This window comes from Rattus norvegicus, chromosome 1, assembly GCF_036323735.1.
Source record: "Rattus norvegicus strain BN/NHsdMcwi chromosome 1, GRCr8, whole genome shotgun sequence".
Lineage (NCBI taxonomy): Eukaryota > Metazoa > Chordata > Mammalia > Rodentia > Muridae > Rattus > Rattus norvegicus.
The window spans coordinates 129162643-129185234 of NC_086019.1; the positions used below are offsets into that span (position 1 = coordinate 129162643).

General features: G+C 49.1%; 1 long non-coding RNA gene across 1 annotated transcript; it reads left to right on the top strand.

The window, feature by feature from the left end:
- The first annotated feature begins 3194 nt into the window (after positions 1–3194).
- Positions 3195–22592, top strand: LOC102549532 (uncharacterized). The gene is made up of 5 exons (XR_350463.5): positions 3195–5465; positions 15869–15968; positions 16713–18847; positions 21620–22006; positions 22438–22592. It is a non-coding gene; the product is annotated as an uncharacterized LOC102549532 (long non-coding RNA).

Sequence of the window (22592 nt, forward strand, 5' to 3'; positions counted from 1 at the left end):
TAAGACCCAGGGAAGAGATTATTTTGCAGAAGGGTGTGCAGATGGAAGCTTCTCTCCCCATCCACCCACCAGCCCAAGACTTCCCAGAGTGGACCACCAGATTTGTATGTATCTCGACCAAGAAAGTGTGTGCATGTGTGTATACAATGAAAAAAAAAATGTATCCTATATCACAGAGACCCTGGCAGGAATGTCTGTGGCCTCGGGATGTTTGAGGGCAGAGCAGAGGATCATGGCCCTCTGCTACCTGGAGACGTTTGGGCTGGCAGGGCTGGCAGGTATGAGTGCTGGATAGGAGGGGTCAGTCCTGAGAGTGGTGGACTAGGATGGTCACAGAGAGCCATGACTGATGTTGGTATCTGGCATATCTCTTTTGGAAGGAACTAGCCTTTTGCCAGATCTCATAGCCAGGGTAAGGCTGACACTATGCCTTGAGCCACAATACCCTGAGATCCTTGTGTTTCAGAAGGAAGGTGTGTGTGTGTGTGTGTGTGTGTGTGTGTGTGTGTGTGTGTGTGTGTGTGTGTGTGGTATACAGTACCATGAAACACCCACTCTGGGCTGTAGACACAGGCAGACCCTGAGAGAGAAGGTGGAGCTGAACCATTCACTTAAATTCGAAAGCAGGAAGGGGAAGTAGAAAACGTTCATGAGCCTACCAATCAAGTTGCAACCCTCTGGGCAAGACTGTTTGCACCTCCTTCCTGCTCAGCCCTTGTCCACATCCTGTTTTACCAAATTCTCCAAGCCCAGGTCTCAGCACAGCCCAGGAGTAGGTATGAGGTTTCTTTTCCCCAGATTGCAGGCTCAGGGACTTTGCTAATGCTCCCTTTCTTGCTGTTTGTCACGGTCAGGCTTTGCCTCTGTCCCTGGAAGGGCCACTCGAGGGTCTGATGTTCTCTGCGGGCAACTTTCATCGTTATCCAGTATGCTCATAGTCAGGGGACATTTCTCACCTGGGAAGGGGATGTTTACATGAAAAGAACCTGTGAGCTTTCGGATGTGTTACCCTGCCGCAGCGTCCTTGTCTCTCAGGACACTTGAAAGGAAACTCTTAGCCGAGTTCTGCTCAAGTCCCCAGAGCCTTAGGGATCCTGGGTGCCAGCCCTCCCCACCCCGACCAGTACTAGCTCTGGGGATTAGGCTTCCTTCCTACTGGCTCAAAGACCTGTAATCTAGGTTGCAAAGGAGCTTATGTGCCACGAGACCAGTGCCAACTGGGGCTGTCAGCTAAGGTGACTGCACAAGGCTGCCGTCCACCTACGTGAGTCCTTAAAAGAAGTCGCTATCGGTCCTACTTGGAAATGTCCACTCTGCGCTTGCTCCGTCTGACTTGTAAATGCAATGAAGGTGTAAAAGTCAGAATCTTAGGGAGCAAACCACAACAGCCTGTGCTTTAGTATTTCCAATAGGGAAACAGCATTCATTTTCCCTTACGGTAGTTTGCTTGCTTGGTTGGTTGGTTGGTTGGTGCTGAATCTTTTGAAGGGATGTAAGGAATGGTTCTACATCTTCAGAAACCACAGGTCCAACCAGAGCAGAGCCCAGCTTCTTATTAGTGGAGTTAAACCGTTAAAGCTTCTGTTGCTGGGTGTCTGAGCTCACTGTGAATCACGCTGCCTTACAGTCTTCATGTTTTACTAATCGAGACAAAAGACAGACGGCCCCCTTTAAAGAATATTCTAGCCATACTCCCTTTAAGATAGTAAGAGTAGTCATGCTAGATTGCTTTAGTGAGAAGACTAAATGATCAATCAAGTCATCTAATGGGGCAGATAAGAAGCCCCGTAGTGTCAAAGGCTTGTCTGTGATGAGCTGTTCTCTGAATGGAGCAGTCCAGCATAGCTGAGTTCATGAGGCTCTTGGCAGCCACCTTCTGTGACTCCTCATAGCCCTTTGCCCTTTTGAAGCCTCAGTTCCTCTAAGTACCTTCTCCTTTGGCCAAAGAAAATCCTCTGGTTGGACTTCAAAGTCACCTTTATAACCTCGTTCATTCTGAATGAAATGTGGCTCTTCAGCCAAAGCTAGGTTCTTTCCTCATAACTTAAAGGGGGTCCTTGTTCCCATGCCCCCAAAGCATCCTGCACAGCCCCATGCTGAAGCCGGAAATAAGTATGTTTCTGAAAGTACACTTTGAAAGAGTATCAGTATTGTAAGAAGGATTTCAACCCTCCGTTGGGTTAAAAATACAGAAAAATTTCATCTGCTAAACATTTATGGACTTCTTGCCCTTTTTATTGCAGTGGTACACAGTAGTAGGTCTTGCAAGTTAGAGGTGATTTAAAGCTACAGGAAGAGTAAGTATGAGGTCTGTGTAGATTCTACACCATTTTCTGTAAAAGGGTTGGGTATCACAGATTTTGGCAGGGTCCCTGGAACCAGCCCTTGGGTAACTAGGGTTTGGGCATCATGACACCATGCAGTCAACTGATAGTTCATTTGGTCAACAGTGACATTTTGTACCTGCTAGCATTTCTAATAATCCTTTTAACAAAATGAGGCTGACAGAATAACTCAGTAGTTATGAGCGCACACTGCTTGCAGAGGACCTGAGTTCTGCTCTCAGCATCCACAGAGGGTGACTCACAATTGCCTCTAACTCCAATCCCAGGAGATCTGGCACTCCGTCCTGAGGTCTGCAGGCACCTGCACTTATATGCACATGTGCCCACCCAGACACCACTTCTAAAAATAAGTCTTTTAAAAAACATCTCGAATGAACACCAAACGAGGTACTGGGGCTCAGCGATTGAGCTCTTACCACGTGTAAGACCCTGGCTTTGATCCCCAGCACCACACAAGCACGAAATATGCATAAATAAACCTGAACAACAAAATCGTATCTGAGGATTATTGTGGGAAGACAGAGCCCAGTGTGTTGGCTACGCCGTCCTGGGAATAGAGCAACTCTAAAACTCATCCCCATGGCCACAAAACTTGAGTCATGGCAGATTGAGGAAAGGGCAGACATAGTGGTGAGTCAGGCGAGCCTCATATGCCTGGCCTTTTAGGGAATGCCGTCCACTCATTGCCCTGGGGACAGATGAGAAATGGAAGCTGTCAGCTCATGGTAGGGTTTTCCAACTTGCTGATGTGGCGATGGGGCAATGTGACCAGGCGTCCTCTGGAAACCAGGTATGCTTCCTCTGGTGGGAAATGCACGTGAGCGAACTTTGACAGCCTTGGAACTACTTAGCCTGCGCTCTAGGCTAGTTTTGAAGACCGTTTTATAAAATGACATTTAATAGGTGCTAGTTAAGATCTTTTATTGTTGCTTGGCGATGGTGGCACACGCTTTTAACCCTAGCACTCTGGAGGCAGAGGCAGGTGGATCTCTCTAAGTTTGAGGCCAGCCTGGTCTACAGAGAAAGTTATGGACAGCCAGGGCTACACAGAAAAACCCTGTCTCAAAAAGCAAATGAACAAACAAACAAAGCGACATTGGCTTTGAGGTTCCTGTGGTACATCATTAAGTTAGGTTAGTTCTAGTGATGAAGACTCCACAAATAGGAGTTTTATCAGAAGAGTGGGCAAAAGGAAGATGGCTGGGCGGGGACAGCCGGGCAGTGAGCGTTTGTCCCACCCCAGCATCAATACACTGGGGATTTCCTTAGGCTGGGGGACCTTGGGCTGCAGGGAACTGACCATAATCATATGTGCCCTGTGACTGTCCAAGGACCTGAGTTGGATGTGGCAACCATCACTGGGAAATGAGTTTACATCATGGCTCGTGGGTCTTTAAAATTAGATTCAGAGGTGGGCCTTTTCCCCTGAGAGGCTGTGCCCTCAAGCTTCTGAGTGCCAGCCGTTTCTCTGAGTGGCTTGTCAGGGCAGTCACTGTCTGGGCCACATCCTTGGGCGGATGTGACTGGTAAGTTTCATCAGTGTGGAGGGATTGAAAAGCTCTGTCCAGCCCCAGCTGGTTTCCTGTGAGCCTGCCAGAAGTCGCTGGGCAGCCTTAGGTGCTGTGCCTGCCCAGAAGTTTCTTCTCGGCTGCCACGCCCTGGTCCTGTTAGCTCAGAGGCTGTAGGCGTGTGCAGACTGTCTCTCTATCCTCCCCTCATGTGAGGGCTGCTCAGTATGGCTCTTCCCATGGCCCTCTCCCCACCTCCTGGAAGGAGTGCCACTTAGCTAGCTAGCGTCCTTCCCGGCCACCCCTCAGTTTCAAGTGAGGAGGAAATTATCCATGAGCCTAAGGATCAGAATCACACAGAATTCCATAGGTTAGGTATAAAAATGCCACAGATTGTCCTAAAAAAGAAATCACCTGAGAGAATGCGAGGCTGCCAACTTTCAAGAGGAATGCTGTGCAAGCTGAGTCCACTCGTGGATTGTGGCATCGGAAACACAATCTCTACTTGGGACAAACAATTGGTGTGCTTTGGCTCCGGATGATCAAGTATCTGTTACCTCAAATCTAGGAACAGTGCCAGTCTGAGGCTCCTGGGTGAGCCAGAGAACCAGACACAGGCAGGCTACCTTGCTCCCTGCACCTCAGCCAGCATCACTGTGGCTGGACGATGTTGCTTTACTGTGCGTCTGGAGTGGGAGAGACCCTGGGTCAGCTGTACATCCCGAAATATCAGGGGGCCCAGGGCTCAAGACCAGAGGAGGGATAACGGGTGTTCATCCTGTGAGATGTGTCTGAGTAGCTCGCTTTACAGACAGACCTGTGGTTACGTAGATTTGCGAGGCGGTGCAGGGAAGGATGTCTACATAAGGGCCTGACTGATGAGACATTTGCTTAGGAGCCACAGGCTCAGAACCAAATAGAACTGAGTTGGGGTCAGCAGTGGTCTGGGGCCAGCTCAGACTGGAGGAGCCTCCCTTCCAGCTCTGCCTGGGACATCAGAAACCATTCACACTTCCGGAAATGGCCAGCGCTTCAGAGCAGGCTTACTTGTTTCCTTCCTACCTTGGGTTTGCCACACAGCACTGGTTTGAGTCAACTCCCTAGACCTCAGGCCCTATCTGCAGCTACGTGATCTTGGGCAGATTTCCTGTGCCAGAGTTTGGTTTCCTGCTCTGTAAAGAGGGCATGGTTACCCACCTCCTCCACGGACTGACTCTGGGTGCTCTATGTCACTTATAATGCCACGTACTATCACCACCCTCCGTGTCCCCTGAAACTACTGCTCGATCTGACTATCCTGCACTTTACCCAGTGGCCCCCAGCTGCCTTTCTAACTTTACCTGTTCACATAACCCTGCCCATCTCGGCACCCAAGCGGAAACCGGGAGATCCTGCTCTGAACCTGAGCTCCAGTCACATGGCATCTGGAGTACCCCCTCCTCCTGCTGGGCTTGGCCAGTACCAGCCTCAGACCAAGGTTCCTTCCTCCTTGTCATAGCAGGTTCTAGGTTTTAGCTGCAAATGCCAAATCTTCACTTCCCTGTGCCCTAGTTAGCACAGTGCACTGGGCAGGAGCAGGATGCAGTCATTCTAGAGACCCAAGAGGGATGTGGTAAGTCACTGTGCGAAGCCGCATTAGTCACCCTTTGTGTTGGCTGGAGTGTTTGTCAAAGGAAAAATCCGAGCTAAAATGAGATACTCTTATAAAGACAGCTGTGGTTTTCGGCTTTCCCAAGAAAAGAACCAAACGGCTGTCAGTGAAAGACAAGAGCCATGGAATACCTCTCAGCTGGAATCCTGACGGGAGTGTTCATGGGGCTCAGTGACTCAGTGCCCAGCACTCTAGGGCTGTTACCTCATTTGTGGCTCTCTTTGTCCCTGTGAGGTCAGTGTCCCTGGCCTTGGCTTCAGATGAGAGATCGAAGCCCAGAGAGTGTGAGTGAAGTGCCTAAGCTCACAGAGCTTAACTGGTTCATCTGCCCAAAGGGATCAGCCTCATTCTGGTAGCTGGTGTGTGGTGGCAATGGAGGTGGGATGGAGATGTTTTATGTGTTTTACTTGTCAGGAAGATAAAATCCTCAGCCTAGAGTACTCTAAGGAAATAGTGGTCACTGAATGGAGTCAATGGTTGAAGAGTTAAAGACTCATACATAAGAGATCTTTTAAATTTGTCTCCACTTCAAAAATGGTTAAACTTTTCGAGCTAGATAACGGTGATGCAAATCTGTAATTCCAGCTCTTAAGAGGATTGTGAATTGGCCAGCCTGGGCCACATAGTTCTAGGCCAGCCTGGGCTATATAGTAAAATTCTGTGTCTCAAAAAAAAAAAGTTCTATTTTGTAAAGGTTCTGTGTCTTAGTGTATTTTCCGTTGCCACAACAAAACACTTATGATCAAATACTCTACACAAGGTAGACTTTTACTGGCTGGCAGTGCTGGTAACTGAGAAGTATTGCCCTCTGCTGAGGGTCATCTGTGTGGTGGAGGGCAGCTCAGGCTGAGACCAAGCAAGCACTCTAGATTTGGTCTCTTCTTCTTGTTAAAAATCAGCTTGTGCCAGCATGGGGACCCAGCTTCACAATCTCATCTAATTGGACTTGGCTTCCAAAACTTCACCTTCAAACATCCGTGTGTGAATTTGAGGATTTCCAACATAGGCATCTTGGGGTAGAGGGAGCACATTCAAAACAAACATTCCGTTAATGTGCCATTCAGTACAATGAAATATAAGGGGAAAAAAGTTTCAAAATATGCAGTATTTGGAAGATTCTAGCTCCAGGAATAATAGGATAGCTTGTATCAAACTAATCCTCTTACCAGCAGTAACTGAAAAGGCAACAAATTAAAAAAGTGTAAATGAAAGGGCTCAGTTGTTAGGAGGCCTGGATGCTCTTTCAGAGGACCTAGGTTTGATTCCCAGCACCACACTCCAGTTCCAGAGCATCTGACGCCACATTCTGGGCTCTGGAGGCATCACATGCACATGACACACACGTATGTGCAAGCAAAACATGAAAAATTAACAAATTAAAATCAACAACAAAGGTACTGGTGAGGCTCCGAGACCCTGCCCAGGAGGGGTCCTCCTACTCTAAAAGAAGGGCACTTCACTGGGTGAGCTGCACATGGGACAGAAGTGGGGATTAGGACTCACCCATCCCCATTGTTCTTGGCTTGCAGTGCTGTAGGAAAGAGTTTGGAGCTGCCAGAGCAGCTGGCGGTGGCGAAGGAGGTCGCAGGAAGAAGTGGGGCCAGAGGCTGGAATGACTGAGTCTACAAGTTTACTCCTCTCCAAACCTCAATTGACTTCTAAGTTTGTTTGCATGGGGCAGACTCCAAGGAACCAGGAGAAAGTAATAGCTGGACATCCTGGAAAAGCAAATCACATTAGCTCCTGCTGCAGGGGAATCAGAATCTCATTAAATTAGAGAGCTTGGGCTGATGGCTCAGTGGGTGAAGTCTTACCACATGAACCTGATGGTCTGGGTTCAGATCTCCAGAACCCAGGTAAACAGCCTTAGCCTCTCACTGGATGCAAAACAAGACACCTGGACTCACTGTTGCTGTTCTGCGTTGACTCAAGGCCTGATCTGCAGAATGGAGTGGCTGTCAGGAGATGGTGGCTGAACTCACCCAGGAACCCCACAGATCATGGTCACGTTCTTCCTAGTCATTTCAGGGCCTCTCTCTATAGCATTGGTTCTCAACCCTCTTAATGCTTCAACCTTTTAATACAGTTCTTCATGTTGTGGTGACCTCCAGATCATAAAGTTATTTTGTGACCACTTTATAACTATAATTCTGCTACTGTTGTGTATCAGAATACAAATATCTGCGTTTGCCAGTGGTGTTAGGAGACCATTGTGAAAGGGTTGCGACCTAGGGGGTTGCTACCCCAAATTGAGACCTACTGCTTTATGGCTCTTTTGCTTCTGCTCACTGGTACTATTTTCTCCTCTCAGGAGATGCTTCTCACCTTCCACGGCTCTTCTGTTTCACTGCCCTCAGCATAGCCAGGCACAGGGACAAAAGTGGGACCTGGTTTGTACCTCAAGGTGCCAGTCCTAAGGTTGCAGCTGTCTCTAGGTTTCCAAGAACCTAGAATCAAGACAATTGGCCCCGATGGAGACCACCCTTCTCCAAGCTACGCTCTCACTTCTCCCTGCCCAAGGAGTCCCCACTTCATCCAGTGGGCCTGAGCTAATAAGCCGGACTTACCTTTATACCATTGGCGTGGTGTGGGAGATGGGACTCAGGTCTTGAGGGCTAGTAAGCGCTCTACCACACCCCGGTGCCTCTGAAGTTTAAAGGCAAGCACTTAACCACAGCTGTTCCTCAACTTACAATAAAGCTCTGTGCTGGTAAACCACCCACAGACAGAAAACACTCACAGTAAAACATGCATTCGCTAGAGCTGGAACTGTAACCCAGTGGCAGAGTTCTTGTCTAAAGCATAATGCTGTGGGGGCTGGGGATTTAGCTCAGTGGTAGAGCGCTTACCTAGGAAGCGCAAGGCCCTGGGTTCGGTCCCCAGCTCCAAAAAAAAGAACCAAAAAAAAAAAAAAGCATAATGCTGTGGATCAGATTCTTAGAGTTCAAATTCCCAAATGTGTGCATGCATCGTGTGTGCACACAACCGGGTGTGCACACATACACTGTGCTCCAACTAGTGAGAAGCCTGGCTTCCCTTCATAACTGCGGGTGACTGGGGCTGGGGCTCCCTAATGAAGCCCAGCACGGATGGCACGTTTGGCTCTCAGTAGCATGGGGAAAACTTCTACTTGAATGCCTGTGGCTTTTACCCTGTTACAGCCACAAAGATCTCAAGTGTAACAGGCCCCGCTACAGTTGGGGACCATGGTCTGTGTCAGTCCTCTATGTTTATAGCATTGATGTTTATCTTCCATGCATTGTCCGCATTTTTAATCTGTCTTCTCCTGTAATACCTGTCCCTGGAGGTAATGGCTGTCCCACAGCTAACCACTGGAATGAGGGAGGAGTAGGGCCGGCCCTGGCAAGATGGTCTGGGAGTGGGGAGAGGCACTTGCCACCAAGCCTGACAACCTGACTTTAATCTCCTAAACTCACAGGGGAGTACCCATTCCCAAAAGTGGTCCTCTGACCTCTGAGTGCAAACTATGGCTTGTGCACTTTCGAACACGTGTACACACGTTCACACTGAATGAATAAATGTAAACAAAAATAGGGTGGGTAAACTTTTGTTCCAAAGGCAATCCTGGCATACTGTCCTGAGTGCCGAGAGCTTGCCTGAGTTTGGGGGAATGTTCAGCCTAGAGAGCTCAGAAATTCATAACTTGTGCATAACCGGATGCCACACATGACAGAGGTGGCATGTAGAGGCTCAGTGGCAGAGGGCTTGCCTGGGGTATACAGGGCCCTGGGCTTGGCACTCAGCACAGCGAAAAATGAAGCAGGTACCATGCAGATCCGACCTCCCACCCTCTAACCCTGATAGAAGAGAGAGTAACATAGCCACATAGCTTCCAGAGCCTGAGATAAAGAAGTTTTCTAAAAAACAAAACAAAACGAAAAACTCCCCAGTCAGGTGGTGGTGGCCCACGCCTTTAAACTCAACACTCAAGAAGCAGAGGCAGGAAGATTTCTGAGTTTGAGGCCAGCCAGGTCTACGGAGTGACAAGGATAGGCAAGGCTACACACACACACACACACACACACACACACACACACACACACACACACACACAAAACCTTGTCTCAAAAAACCCCACAAAACAAAAAACAAAAACAAAAACAAAACAAAAAACAAAAAAACAAAACAAAGAAAGCAAACCCTCCCCAAATGCTAGCTCTTCCCAAAGGAAAAGAGGTTTATCTGCAAGCAAGCCCATCAATTATAAGAAACAGGCCATAATAAGAGGAAGATATTTGCAATATCTGAACCAACAATGTCTTGTGTGTCTATATGTGTATGTATAAGAATGTGTGCATATGTATGTGAATGTGTGTATATATAAGAGTGTGTGTATGAATGTGTACATGTACTATGTGTATAAGAATGTGTATGTGTGAATGTGTGTGTGTGCTCTGTGTATAAGAATGTGTGTGTGACAAGTTTAAAAACCTCACAGTTTGTATAATGTAATCATTTGGGGTCCGCTTTTAACTTGGACTAGTGTAACTCCTTCATGCAATAAACTGAAAAGAGCCAAAAAAAAAAAAAAAAAAAAAAGAATGTGTGTGTGAGGGGCTGGGGATTTAGCTCAGTAGTAGAGCGCTAACCTAGGAAGCGCAAGGCCCTGGGTTCGGTCCCCAGCTCCGAAAAAAAGAAACAAAACAAAACAAAACAAAAAAAGAATGTGTGTGTGCTGTGTGTATAAGGGTGTGTGTGTGTGTGTGCTGTGTGTATAAGAATGTATGTGCTGTGTGTATAAGGGTGTGTGTGTGTGTGCTGTGTGTATAAGGGTGTGTGTGTGTGCTGTGTGTATAAGGGTGTGTGTGTGTGCTGTGTGTATAAGAATGTGTGTGCTGTGTGTATAAGGGTGTGTGTGTGTGCTGTGTGTATAAGGGTGTGTGTGTGTGCTGTGTGTATAAGGGTGTGTGTGTGTGCTGTGTGTATAAGAATGTGTGTGCTGTGTGTATAAGGGTGTGTGTGTGTGTGCTGTGTGTATAAGGGTGTGTGTGTGTGTGTGTGTTGTGTGTATAAGAATGTGTGTGCTGTGTGTATAAGGGTGTGTGTGTGTGCTGTGTGTATAAGAATGTGTGTGTGTGTGTGTGCTATGTGTATAAGGGTGTGTGTGTGTGTGTGTATAAGAATGTGTGTGCTGTGTGTATAAGGGTGTGTGTGTGTGTGTGTGTGTGTGTGTGTGCACTCCTATACGTCAATGACAATAACACTGCTAAGCCTAGAGAGGGGTAAGCTTTGAGCAGCAACCTCACCACAGAGGAAGTTCATGAAAGGGCACTCACTTTCATTCTTACGCAGGAGAATGCAAACGAAGACCTTGGTGAGGCTGAAAGAAATGACTGAGTAGTTAGGAGCATTTGTTTCTGTAGAGAACCCAGGTGCAACTCCCAGTACCCACATAGTAGCTCACGACAATCTCTAACTCTAATTCCAAGGCATCCAACACCCTCTTCTGGCCTCCACAGGTACCAGGCATGCACATGGTGGCCATACATACATGCAGGCAAAATACAGATATACATGAAAATAAAATATGTCTTGAAAATTTTTTAAAAAAGAAAAACAAAACTGAATATCCCCACACACCAAGTACTGCTCCGGTTTACAATAGGGCGACCCTCAGAGGCCTGGGTGGGGTGGCCAATGGGAAATCCCCACTGCACTGCTAAGTAGAACACGTGTTGGTGTGGACGTTGGGAACCAGTCAGCATTCTGGTCCCATGACAAACACACTCATCAAGTCTGTGATCCAGCTATTCCACTCTGAAGCATTGCCCCTGTGGCACGTGTCCTAGGAGTCCTATATGGGATTATAGACTAGGGCTGAGGCTCAGCTAGAGGCGGCCAGAGTGTGAGCCTCAGCTCTGACAGAAAATCAAATTCTCCTAACAGCCAAACACTGGAAACAACCCAAAAGCCAAGGAACCCTAACTGATGAATAAATTAGCATATGTATGTAATAAATTAGCATAAGTAATGTATCCGCACTGGCTCATGTTTGCCAACTGATGCAGGCTACAGCCAGCTGGGAAACTGCTTCCATTACATTACCTACAGGCATGTCTGTGGGGGGTTTCTTCATTCATGATGAATGTGGAAAGGCCCAGCGCACTGTGGGCAGTGCCACCTCTGTACAGATGGTCCCGGGTTGTATAGACAGGCAGGCTGAGCAAGCCATGGGGAGCAAGCCAGTGAACAGTGTTCCTTTATGGTCTCTGCTTCAGTTTCTACCTCCAGGCCCCTGCCTTGACTTTCTCTCATGATAGACTGTTTATTTAGCTTACAAGTCTACATCAGAGCAACAGAAAGTTCTCCTAGTCCGGCAGGCTAACATTCCAAGCCAGAGCGTCAAGGGTATTGATTGGTTCCTTCAGCTGGGAAAGCGGGGCCCGTCTCCCTGGCTTGAAGATGGGTGTCTTCCCAGTCCTCTCATGCTATCTTACCGCTGGGTGTGTTTCTGTGCCATAGCTCCCTGCTCATTAGGACAGTTGGCAAACTGAATCAAACCCTTCTCTACTGCGGTGTGACTGTAGCTTTGCTAATTATGCCTGAGGACCCTCTTTCTTATAAGGCCACACTCTGAAGTGGTAGAGATGGGAACTTGGGAACCAAGTGGGCTCGATTTTGTCCACAACGGCGTTGCTCAAGATTTCTCTGGAAGGCATGAGGAGAAGGCGGTGCCTGAGATTCTCCACGGATAGATCGCAGAGTCCTTGATGGCTCCTGTATCAGGGGAGACACCTTCAGGATTCAGAGCTAAGACCGAACTCTGAGCTGCAGGTGGGCTCTGAATTCATAATCCTTATCTGCTGCAAATATTCTTTATCTTAAAAAAGATGTATTTTATTTATATGTTTGTGTGTGTATATGAGTGTACGTTCTCATATGTTAGCAGGTGTTCCACCTCCCACTCAGATCTTCTAGAGCTGGAGTTGGTAGCTTTTGGGGGATGCCTAGTTTGTCCCATGGGTGCTGGGATCCACCCCAGTCCTCATGACTGTGCAGTAAGCACTTTTGACTGACTAGCGGTCTCTCCATCCCCTGCAAGTATTTAAAGTCATCAGAGGCTGGTGATGCAAAGGTGTGTGCTTCAAAGCTTGATGCCTTGAGTTCAGTTCCCAGGATCCATATGGTAGAAGGAAAGAACCAGTTCTTGCAAGTTGTCCTGACCCCGATATGCGCGCGCGCACACACACACACACACACACGCACGCACACACACTATATGTGATTTTTTTTTTTTTTTTGGTTCTTTTTTTCGGAGCTGGGGACCCGAAACCCAGGGCCTTGCACTTCCTAGGTGATTTTTTTAAAAAATATAAAATAACCACTGCGGACACAGGGTTCAGAAGGCAACATGGAGCCCACCTGCCTCCTCCATGTTAAAGCCTCTCGCATGTCAGACTGAATGGGCCCCTTTCTACTCTTTCCCTGTCTCGGGCTGAAGCTGAAATCTACCATGTGGCTGGGGCTGTCCCTGGGGCCTGGGGCTCTGTCACCTGCTTATCACCCTTAATAGAGCTGCTTTGGAGCCTTGGCAAGCACTTGGAGAGCAGGAAGAGGCCTCAAAGAGAATCTGATCTCTCTATCTCCACCCACAAAGGCCGGACCTGGGGCTGGGACACACGTCTCTTTTCCTCCCACAGACAAAACCAGGCCCTCCTTCACTGGAAATGACTGCAGACCAGAGGGATCTGGCTCTGCTCCCCCTGCTGGGACAGGCCCCTCAAGTGATAAGCAGTCATCTGTGGCCAGAGGTCTAGGAGAAAAGCCACATGACCCCCAGTGAGGGTTTCTCATTTCCCTCCTGGCAGGTATCAGTTGGGACAGCGCAGATGCTGTTGTCTCCGCTGGTCACTCCAGGCTTGGATTTCACCCTGGCAGAGTCCCAGAGGCGCGGGCTGCTTTCCCTCAGCGGAAAGAGTTGCTCTTTGTGTGCGTGCAGATGGTCTGCTGCCCGACACCTGAGTCAGGGCGACTCTGGGAGAGCAAGGTGGAAGGAAGCACAGGAGGATCCTTCCCTGGAGAGGAGATGCTGGCAGGGCTGAGGCGGGCTTGGGATCAGTGGAGCTGTGTTCAGTGTGGCCACAGAGATAACCCCTGTTTGGCAGAAAACCCATGCCATCCCCTTCATCTGGCTCCTCTCTCCCCCTCCCCGTCCTTCCTTAGCCATGTGGACAAGATGGCTCTAGAAGCCTGGCCACTGTGTACATAACCTCCCATTTAGGATCCTTCCAGGGCCTGGCTAGGAATCTCCTGGGGCTCCCCATCACCTAAAGCAGGACTTCACACACTGTGGCATGCTCAGATTTGCCTGCGTCATGTAAGAGGTCACAGCTCATCCTCCATACAGAGCCAGTGACTGGGCCCAAGGACTTGCCATGCCACTCCATGAAGGATGCTCGCACTTGCGTTGACTTCGTAATTGTGGCAGAATAGACTCAGTATAAACATTGCCATCTTCACTTATTTTTAAGTGTCCTCCTGATGTGGACCGAATGTCTTTATCCCCACAAGATTCGTAAGGTGAAGCCCCAAGTGGAGCTGTCAGGCATAATGGTGTATGGAGGTGGGGGGATGGGGTGAATAGGTTTAGATGCCGAGTCTCCATGATTGATTCATGTCTCCATAGAGGGAAAGAGAGAGCCCAAGGCAGGAGGATGACTACAGGTTCAGGGCCAGGCTGGTTCATACAGTGTGTACACGCTGTTGATAACCTCACAACCATGAAAGCAACTTTAAACTCAGTGGATTGCATAAGAGGACATGAAAATAGAAGGGGGACCTGGAAAGAAGGGGTTCAGCAGGAGTGGGAGGATAAGAGAGGATAATGGGGGTATAAATGACCAAAATATAACACGTTCATGAAATGGTCAAAATATTAAAAATTAATTCATTAATTAAAAAAGGAAGGGGCTGGGGATTTAGCTCAGTGGTAGAGTGCTTACCTAGGAAGCACAAGGCCCTGGGTTCGGTCCCCAGCTCCGAAAAAAAGAACCAAAAAAAAAAAAAAAAAAAAAAAAAAAAGGAAGAGGAGAGCCAGAGGGAAGAGTGCCTCACACCTCTGATCCCAGAATCAGTAGGTCTGCCATGAGCTCCAGGGCTACCCTGGGCTACCTTATGAGCTCTAGTCTAGCCTGGGGTAGAGTGAAACTCATCAAGAAAACAAAATCAAACTAAAGCAGAAGTGAGAGCTTTCCTTCCAAATGCATGCAAACAAGCATGTAGCAAGGAGGTGGCCATCTGTCTGCATGTCCTGCTCAGTCCCCTGTCTGGTGTCTGGTCCGCAGAACTGTCACCTAGTCTGACAGTTGGTGACATAGCTGGAGCTGTCCCAGATCATCTTAGGCCCACTTTCCTTCTGTCGTTACCGTTATCCATCCACTGCGTATTTTCACTCTGCAATGGAAACTCTGCATTCACCAAATATTAACCCCTCATTCCCCCTGCTCCAGTCCCTGGCAACCACCATTCTACTTTGTCCCCGGTAATCTGCCTGATCTGGATGTCTGGTATTAGTAAAAATATTTGTGTCTGGCTCGTGGCATGGACATAATGTGTTCAAGGTTTACCTATGTTGTGGTGTATGTTCGAGTCTCCTTTTTATGCCTATAAAGTACTGCTTTGCATATATGTCTTACATGTCCAGTCTATGGATACATTCCTTACCCTTGGCTATTGTGGGCAATGCTGCTGGCTGTTTAGAGATATCAAGTTTGTGTTGAGAGGTTCTGGATGTGGGGATTCAACGGTGACACTGAGCCAGATTACTGGACACTAAGGAGTTTATTGGAAGTTATCAATGCCACGGACAAAGACGCAACAACATAGCATGGGCTTCTTCGAGAGATCAGGGTCCAGAGGCAGAGGCAGACGTCATGATAGAGTCTTTCAAGAGAGGAATTAACCCCAATGAGGCAGAAATGCTCATACATTTCTAAGGATGGGGTAGGTTTCTCAGAAGAAGCCTACGTCCAGCCCTGATCCTCGGGTGGGGTGGTGTGAGCAGGATGAAGGATGCAGGACGAATAGCTTTGATGTACATTTGAGTCCCAGGTGAGCGGTCCTAGCACTGAGAAGGCTCCCGGCTGAAGGGGCTCAAAGAGCTTGTCTGGCAGGTGGCTGTGGGTACCTGTGAAAAGCTCCATGCAAAACTTGTGGCTTGAGCAGCTACTAGAGCTTGGATTCCAACAGTCAGTCCCCTTTACACCTAGCTCTGGTTCCTTCCACTCTGTGCCCCAGAGCTGAACTGCTGCACCCTGCGGTCCTGCTATGTTTACCACGGTCTCTCCACCTCCTGTACTTATGCCTGGGCGCTTCCCTTCTCCCTGGCCCTTTTCTCTTTTTAGTGACCTTGGAATCACTCTGATTATGAGTCCCAGCAGCTTGAGATGCATTTCCGCTTGAGACAGGTTCTCAGTCGGCCTCCTGGATTCACCAGCACTACAGGTGTGCACCACCACAAGGCTTTTTGTGCTTAGTGATAATTACCCTGTGGGTGTGGGGTGCTGTCTTAGTCAAAGTCCTATGGCTGTGAAGAGATGCCATGAGCAATGCCCCTCTTAAAGGAAAACAGTTGCTGGGGCTTCTTACAGTTTAAAGGTTTGGTCTGAAAGACCCCCGGAGTGGGGAGAACCTCACTCAAGTCCCGGGATGACGAACCCCCCCCCCCCGCCCCAAAAAATCACACAAGACTGTCCTTGCTGTAATCACATGAGGTTTATCGATAGGAACCAGTGCACTGGGGTCGAGACTCATATCCCACGCAGGGGCAGTGGAGTTCGACCCTGAGAGGCTGGGAGAAAGGGTATTTAAAGGGAGAAACCACAACCCGAGGGGGCAGAGATGGCGTCATTGGAAAGTGTCGAGAATACCAGTGAAAAATCTCAAGGAGGAACTTCCTGTTTCTCAAGATTGTTCTCTAAGATTTTAATTTAACTTTATGGTCAGCTAGTTCCTGGGAGAAGCTTTCTGTTATCTTTACTGGGTTGGGAATCGCATATCTAAGGGCCTTATCCTAAGTCCTTTCTTCTAGTTCCAAGGAGAGCAGGCTCAAGAAATGTGACCTTTTACCTACCTTCAGGTAGAGGGCAGGGTCTGGAATTTGAGGTATTTAGGGCTTCTTAGGGGTGAGATAGCATTTTTAAACTTCTGACTTCTTAGCTGCATTTTTTTTTTTTTTTATTCTTTCAGGTCCATTATCCTCATGGTGGAAAACGTGGCGGCATGCAGGTAGACGTGGTGCTGGACTGGTATCCATCAGGAAAATAGTGACACTGGGTCTGGCTTCAGAATCTGAACCATCAGAGCCCAGCCTCAGTGACATACTTCCTCCAATAAGGCCACACTTCCCAATAGTGCCACTCCCTCCGAGCCTATAGGGGACCATTTTCATGTGAACCACCATGCACTGTGAAGTGATTTTGATTTCCTTTCCTTTCCTTTCCTTTCCTTTCCTTTCACTTCCTTTCCTTTCCTTTCACTTCCTTTCCTTTCCTTTCCTTTCCTTTCCTTTCTTCTCCTCTCCTGTCCTCTCCTCTCCTCTCCTCTCCTCTCCTCTCCTCCCCTCCCCTTTCCTTTCCTCCTTCCCTCCTTTCTTTCTTTTCTTCCTTCCTTTCTTCCATCCCAAAGGCTGCATCCCCCTTCTGGCCCCTCCCTTACAAAGTCCCTCCCTTTCCCCCCTCCTCTCGATTTGTTTGTCAACGATCAGGTATTCGCTATCTTGCGCTGCCCTCATTGGTAGTTTGCAGATCTCTGGAGAGCCATCTCCTCAGTCTTTGCCCACTCTTATACCAGGGAGTGTCACTGTTTGTCACATCCAGGACTGTTGGCTTGTTTTTCAGATAAGGCCTTGCTATGTAGCCTATGTTGGCCTTGAACTCCGGCACTTCCTCTGCCTCAGCCACAAGTGATGTTGATGGAAGGCACTGTGAGAAACCACTGGCTAGGAGAACGCATTCCTCCTACGGGGGACCCTGGCCCGTTTTCCAGCTCAGCTCAGCTCCTTCCGGCATGGGTTTTCTGCCTAGGCAAATTTGTTTTTCTTTACATTTATTTAGCCCATGTGTTGAGGGTAGGGTGGCAGTGCGTGCCTTGGCACATGCGTGTGTAGGTCAAAAGACAGAACAGGAGTCTGTTCTCTCCTTCTACCGTGTGGGTTCTGGGGATCAAACTCAAGCCCTCAAGTTTGGTCACAAGCTTCTTTATTCACTGAGCCATGTCCATATGCCCTGTTCTGGGCTTTTTGTACAGCCTGGGCTAAATACAGCAGTCAGACTCTCAGCTTCCAGAAATAACTGCTGGGATCTGCCCTCTTGGTACCTTGAACGTGCTGGCCCAGGTTAACTCAAAGCCCAGTCTCCGGGAACCATTGGTCAGCCCGAGGAGCAGCATGTCACCGGAGTGTGTAAGTCCACCGTGACGAGGGGTGGATGAGAGAGATGCGTCTGCTTGGCTTGACAAGCTGGCCTGATGTAAGCATGGGTAGTCATGACAGCAAAGGCCATCTGGCACAAAGAACTGGACGGTTAACACCCAGATAAAAGGCAAGTCAAGATAAGGAGCGTAAAGAGAGAACGGTGCCATCACTTGTGTCCCTGGATCCAGCCATTCCTGAAACCAGACAGCTCTGAGATGTAAACTAAGAGGGCTGCTCTCTCTTTCTCCTTCTCTCTTCCCCGCACCTCCTCTGTTCAGGCTCTGGTTTGAATCAGTTTCTGTCACTGGCAGCAGAGAACATTGTGACTAAAGCATGTCTTCCTCCTTAGTTCTCTATCTGTCCCCCATGTGGTTATCTTCCTGCCCATCCACTTTTGACCCCAACGGTTCCTACTTCTCTTTCCTCATGTCCACTTGGAGAACAGTGGCACCCTCTAGGGACACAGTGGGCAGAGTTTCCACATGTCCTTATTCCCATAGTTCCTGCTTTGGACCTGGATCTGCACCTTGGGTGATAGGTGAATTTAAGAGAACAGACATACTTTGCTAGCTGGTGTGAGCTGGTCTGGTCAGAGGGACAGCCAGGAGCTCCTTTGCTGTCCAGGCCCCCGGAGCAGCGTCAGCATCCTCTTCCGCCCACACTCTCAGGCAGTAGAGCCGGGGCTGTGCAGGCAGGTGAAGGAATACTTGATTCCCAGAGGCTTCCAGAGGGGAGGAGGGGAAAGGTGAGTAATCTGGGACAATCGACCTGGTGTCTTGGTAATCTGGTGTGCCTCTTTTCCTTCACAGCTGTGTTCTCCCTAGAGGGGTTTCACCCCCGCCTCAGGAAGAGGAAGCCGCCTCCAAGTGTCATAGAGGGTCAAACAGTCCCATGGGAGCCGCTCTTGTGGGTGAGTCAGTCAGGGGTTGAGGGTGGGGTTGTGTTGTGTCTCTGAAGGGAGCCATGCTCGAGGGAGTGGCTCTACTCTTAACTATGGCCATGGGGGTCAGGGGATGGAGTGGGAGTCTTCCTCAGGGACCACAAGTCTGGTCCTTGTGTGCAGGTCAGAGGGAAGGGACAGTGGCCCAGTGTGGAAGTGAGGAGGGGGGTGTATAAAGCACCTGGATGTTTTCATGCTCAGCCCAGCTTCAGACTTGAGATGTTCTTGCGTCTGCCTCCCAAGCACAGGCATTTGCGTGCCCAAGCCACCATGCCCGGCAGATTCCCCGTGGTTCTATAGTCTTCACGGGCTAAGTCGGGGCCTTTACTAAAGAACTGAGGAGCAGGAGGGAAGACTTGTTTTCTTCTTCTTGGTCGATGGCACGACTTCACTTTCTAAAATCTGGTAATGGGGTGCAGAGATGGCTTGGCGAGCAGGAGTGGGTGCTGTATCAGCACCAGGATCTGAATAAAAATCCTGATACAGGGGGATGGTTGAAGCTAGTGATAGACCCTGACTCAGGAGAATGAGACATAATGATCAAACAGGACACTTGATGGCCTCCTCTGGCTGCTTCGAACACACACATGTGAAGAAATACTCACATGCGCGCACACACAGATGCATCCATATACATACATGCACATACACACAGAGGCACATAGACACATACATACGGGGACCCCCACAAACAAAGAAATACATAAGGACAGACACAGGCAGAAAGACACAGAGCGAGAGAGACAGACAGACAGACAGACAGACACACACACACACACACACACACACACACACACACACACGGTTGCTGGGGCTGGAGAGATGGCTCAGAAGTTAAGAACACTGGGTGCTTGGGTTCCCAGCACCTATATGGTGGCTCACAAGTACATGTAACTTCTTTTTCAGGGGGATATAACATCCTCTTTTGGCCTCTGAGCACTGTGAACACTCATGATGCACATACATACATGCATATATGCATAGCATATAATAAATACTTTAAAACTGTGTGTGAGAGAGAATATATTTATGTTCATGTATGTGTACGTGTGTGAAGGTCAGAAGAGGAGGGCACAAGTGTCCCTCTCTATCACCTCCTCTTGTTCCTTTGAGGCAGGGTCTCTTACTAAACAAGGACCTAGGCTGACAGCCGGGAAAATCAGTCTTTCTCTATTCACACCCTCCACGGTGCTGGGGTTGTAGGTGTTCACATTCCCATGTTCTGCTCTGTCTGTGGCTGCTGGGATCTGTGTTTACTTCCCATGCTCGCACAGTAAATGCTCTTACCCACCGAGCCACCTCTGCACAAGCTCTGCCACACTTGAAGAGCTATCTAGGACACAGCGGGTGGGTAGCCATGTGTCTGTCCTTCCTATCCTAAACTTCCTTCCTTCTTTCCTTCCTTGGTTCCTCTTCTTCCCTCCCTCCCCCTTCCTCCCTTCCCTTTTCTCCCTCTCGCCTTCCTCCTCGCATTTTTGGACATGACGTCATTTTCAGGTTAAGCTTAGGTATTCTGATGAATCCATGGGTCGGACAACCTTAACTGGTACTTTTTTCCTTTCATCCTATTATTTCTTCTAACTATAATATCAGAAGTGGCAGTTAAAGAAGTTTAAGAAGAGGGATACTTTTGTGCTGTTTTTCAAAGGTAGTTGGCAGATTTCTTTCCACAGATCCCAAGACTTGATTTGAAGACCCCAAAATAAATATTCCGCACTGCTTTAAGATAGAGCAGGGCTTCAGAGCGCGCCAGGATGTCTCTTCAGCTTTTGGAAGGCTCCAGGGTCAGTGTTTCTGGAAGGTTCTAATCAGCAGCTCTATTTTTGTGGGTGGCTGGCGCGGCAGGAAGGCTCTGTGGCTGGGTGGCTGATAAGGTTATCTGGGGACTGTTTCTGGCAGTTCAAGTGCCTGTTGTACAACTTGGGGCTGGGGAAGTCAAAGGCTGGGCGGGGCCGGGTGGAGACGTCATTCTCAGAGCTTGCCTTTCTGTGAGGGAGGAATAGAACTAAGGGCTCCACTGTCCAGAGGCTCCTCATCTCCAAAGCTCCCTGCATTAGACTATTGGGTATAGGTAGGGATGACTGTAGCATGACTGTCACGTAGCCCAAGGGGTGTCCTAGGATGGTGGGTACCTCCATGCAGCCCAGTCAGACCCACCAGGAGCAGGGGGGAGAAGAGAGCTGGGCCCAGCCTAGACAAGAGATTGGCAGTGGAGTTAGATCCCAGCCTATAGACAGGCAGGGCAGGCATCCCACCCACCATTCAATCACTGTGCACTCGGAACAGCCAGGGCTCAGGGAAGGGAGCAACTTCCCCCACAATAGATGGCCCTCAGGCCCACACATGGCTTCAGGCAGAGGCAGCCTGTGGAGGCTGGTCTGGAATCCACCCAGAAGAGGTCCACAACCTCCTGCCTGGGACTTGACCCAGGGGTAGTTTTACTTCCTCTGGGGTGGGAGGGTATGCAGCAACCAGAGCTGAGGAAAGCCTGTGCCTGAACCTTTGGGACAGAGAGATTGACGGAAGACACTTCCAGGGAGGGGGTAGAGCTGGGGTGTCAGAGATCAGGCTTCTGGAGTGGGCCAGTTCAAGTTACTTTCCCAGGCTTGTCCCCCAAACCGCACAACCTCACACCAGCAACAGTGACAAAATAACACAGCGGCAGCCCACCCTTAGGCTGCACTGCTCACATCTGAACCATGTGGTAGAGGCTACTCCCATAATGCTTTTTGTTTTTGACAGAGGAGGAAACCAAAGTACACATCGAGGCCCCGGGTGACACAATCAATGAGGACTGAGAATCAAGCGATGACAAACTAGCTCCAGAGCCCAAAGATCACATGGCCACAGCACAGAGCCTCTCAGCATTGTGGAGTGACAGATGCATGCTGAGGCCACCTTAAGGAGTTCGTGGGTGCCAGAGAGGCTGGGGGTGGAGCAGGGCCTCCAAAGCCAATAGACCTGGACCACAGGTGGCTCTGGCCAACTGCTCTGGGTCTGTCAGCGTTGGCTGTTGTGTCTGTGACACAGAAACATAAGCTCCGAGGATACTGAGGACTGCCGAGCTCCATCACATTCAAGAACAGCAGTGGCTATGACCTCTCTGGCTTTCCGGGATGCAGAGGGGATGTAAGTTCCCCATCCCTAGTCTTCATCTCTCCCCCATACCCTCAGTAAGTCCTCAGTAAGTGTTGTCCTGGCTGCAGAGCCAGCATCCTCCTGAAGCTGTGGTTCCTTGCCTCCTATGAAATGGGAGATGAACACAGCTGTGTGAGAAGGCTGCTCTCCCAGCCTCTGGCTGGCCCCTGGGGCTCTCAGGTTGAGCTGCCTGGGGCCCTGTTCTCAGTTCTGTAATGCTGTCAGAAGGCCTTGGGGTTCCGGACTGGGCACGGCAGTCCCCACCAACCCCCTGCGAAAGGTCTGAAACCCACAGATGGTCAGAAGCCTGTGCACACGGAACTGCTGCTTCTTGCTCATGTGTATCTGTAACGAAGTTTAATTTCAAAGTGAGGCACAAGTGGGGATGAGCAGCAATGATTACTAATTTTTTCTTTTTCTAGCTGACACAGACCGTGAACACACATGGATGGAGTCCGAGGAACTACTGTGTTTGGTTTCCCCTGGAGACTCCCTCTGAGTTCCAGAGGGCTGCCCGGAAACACATCATCTTCAGGGCCAGGTCCCTATTTATGAAAACCCAACCTGTCTGGCCAAA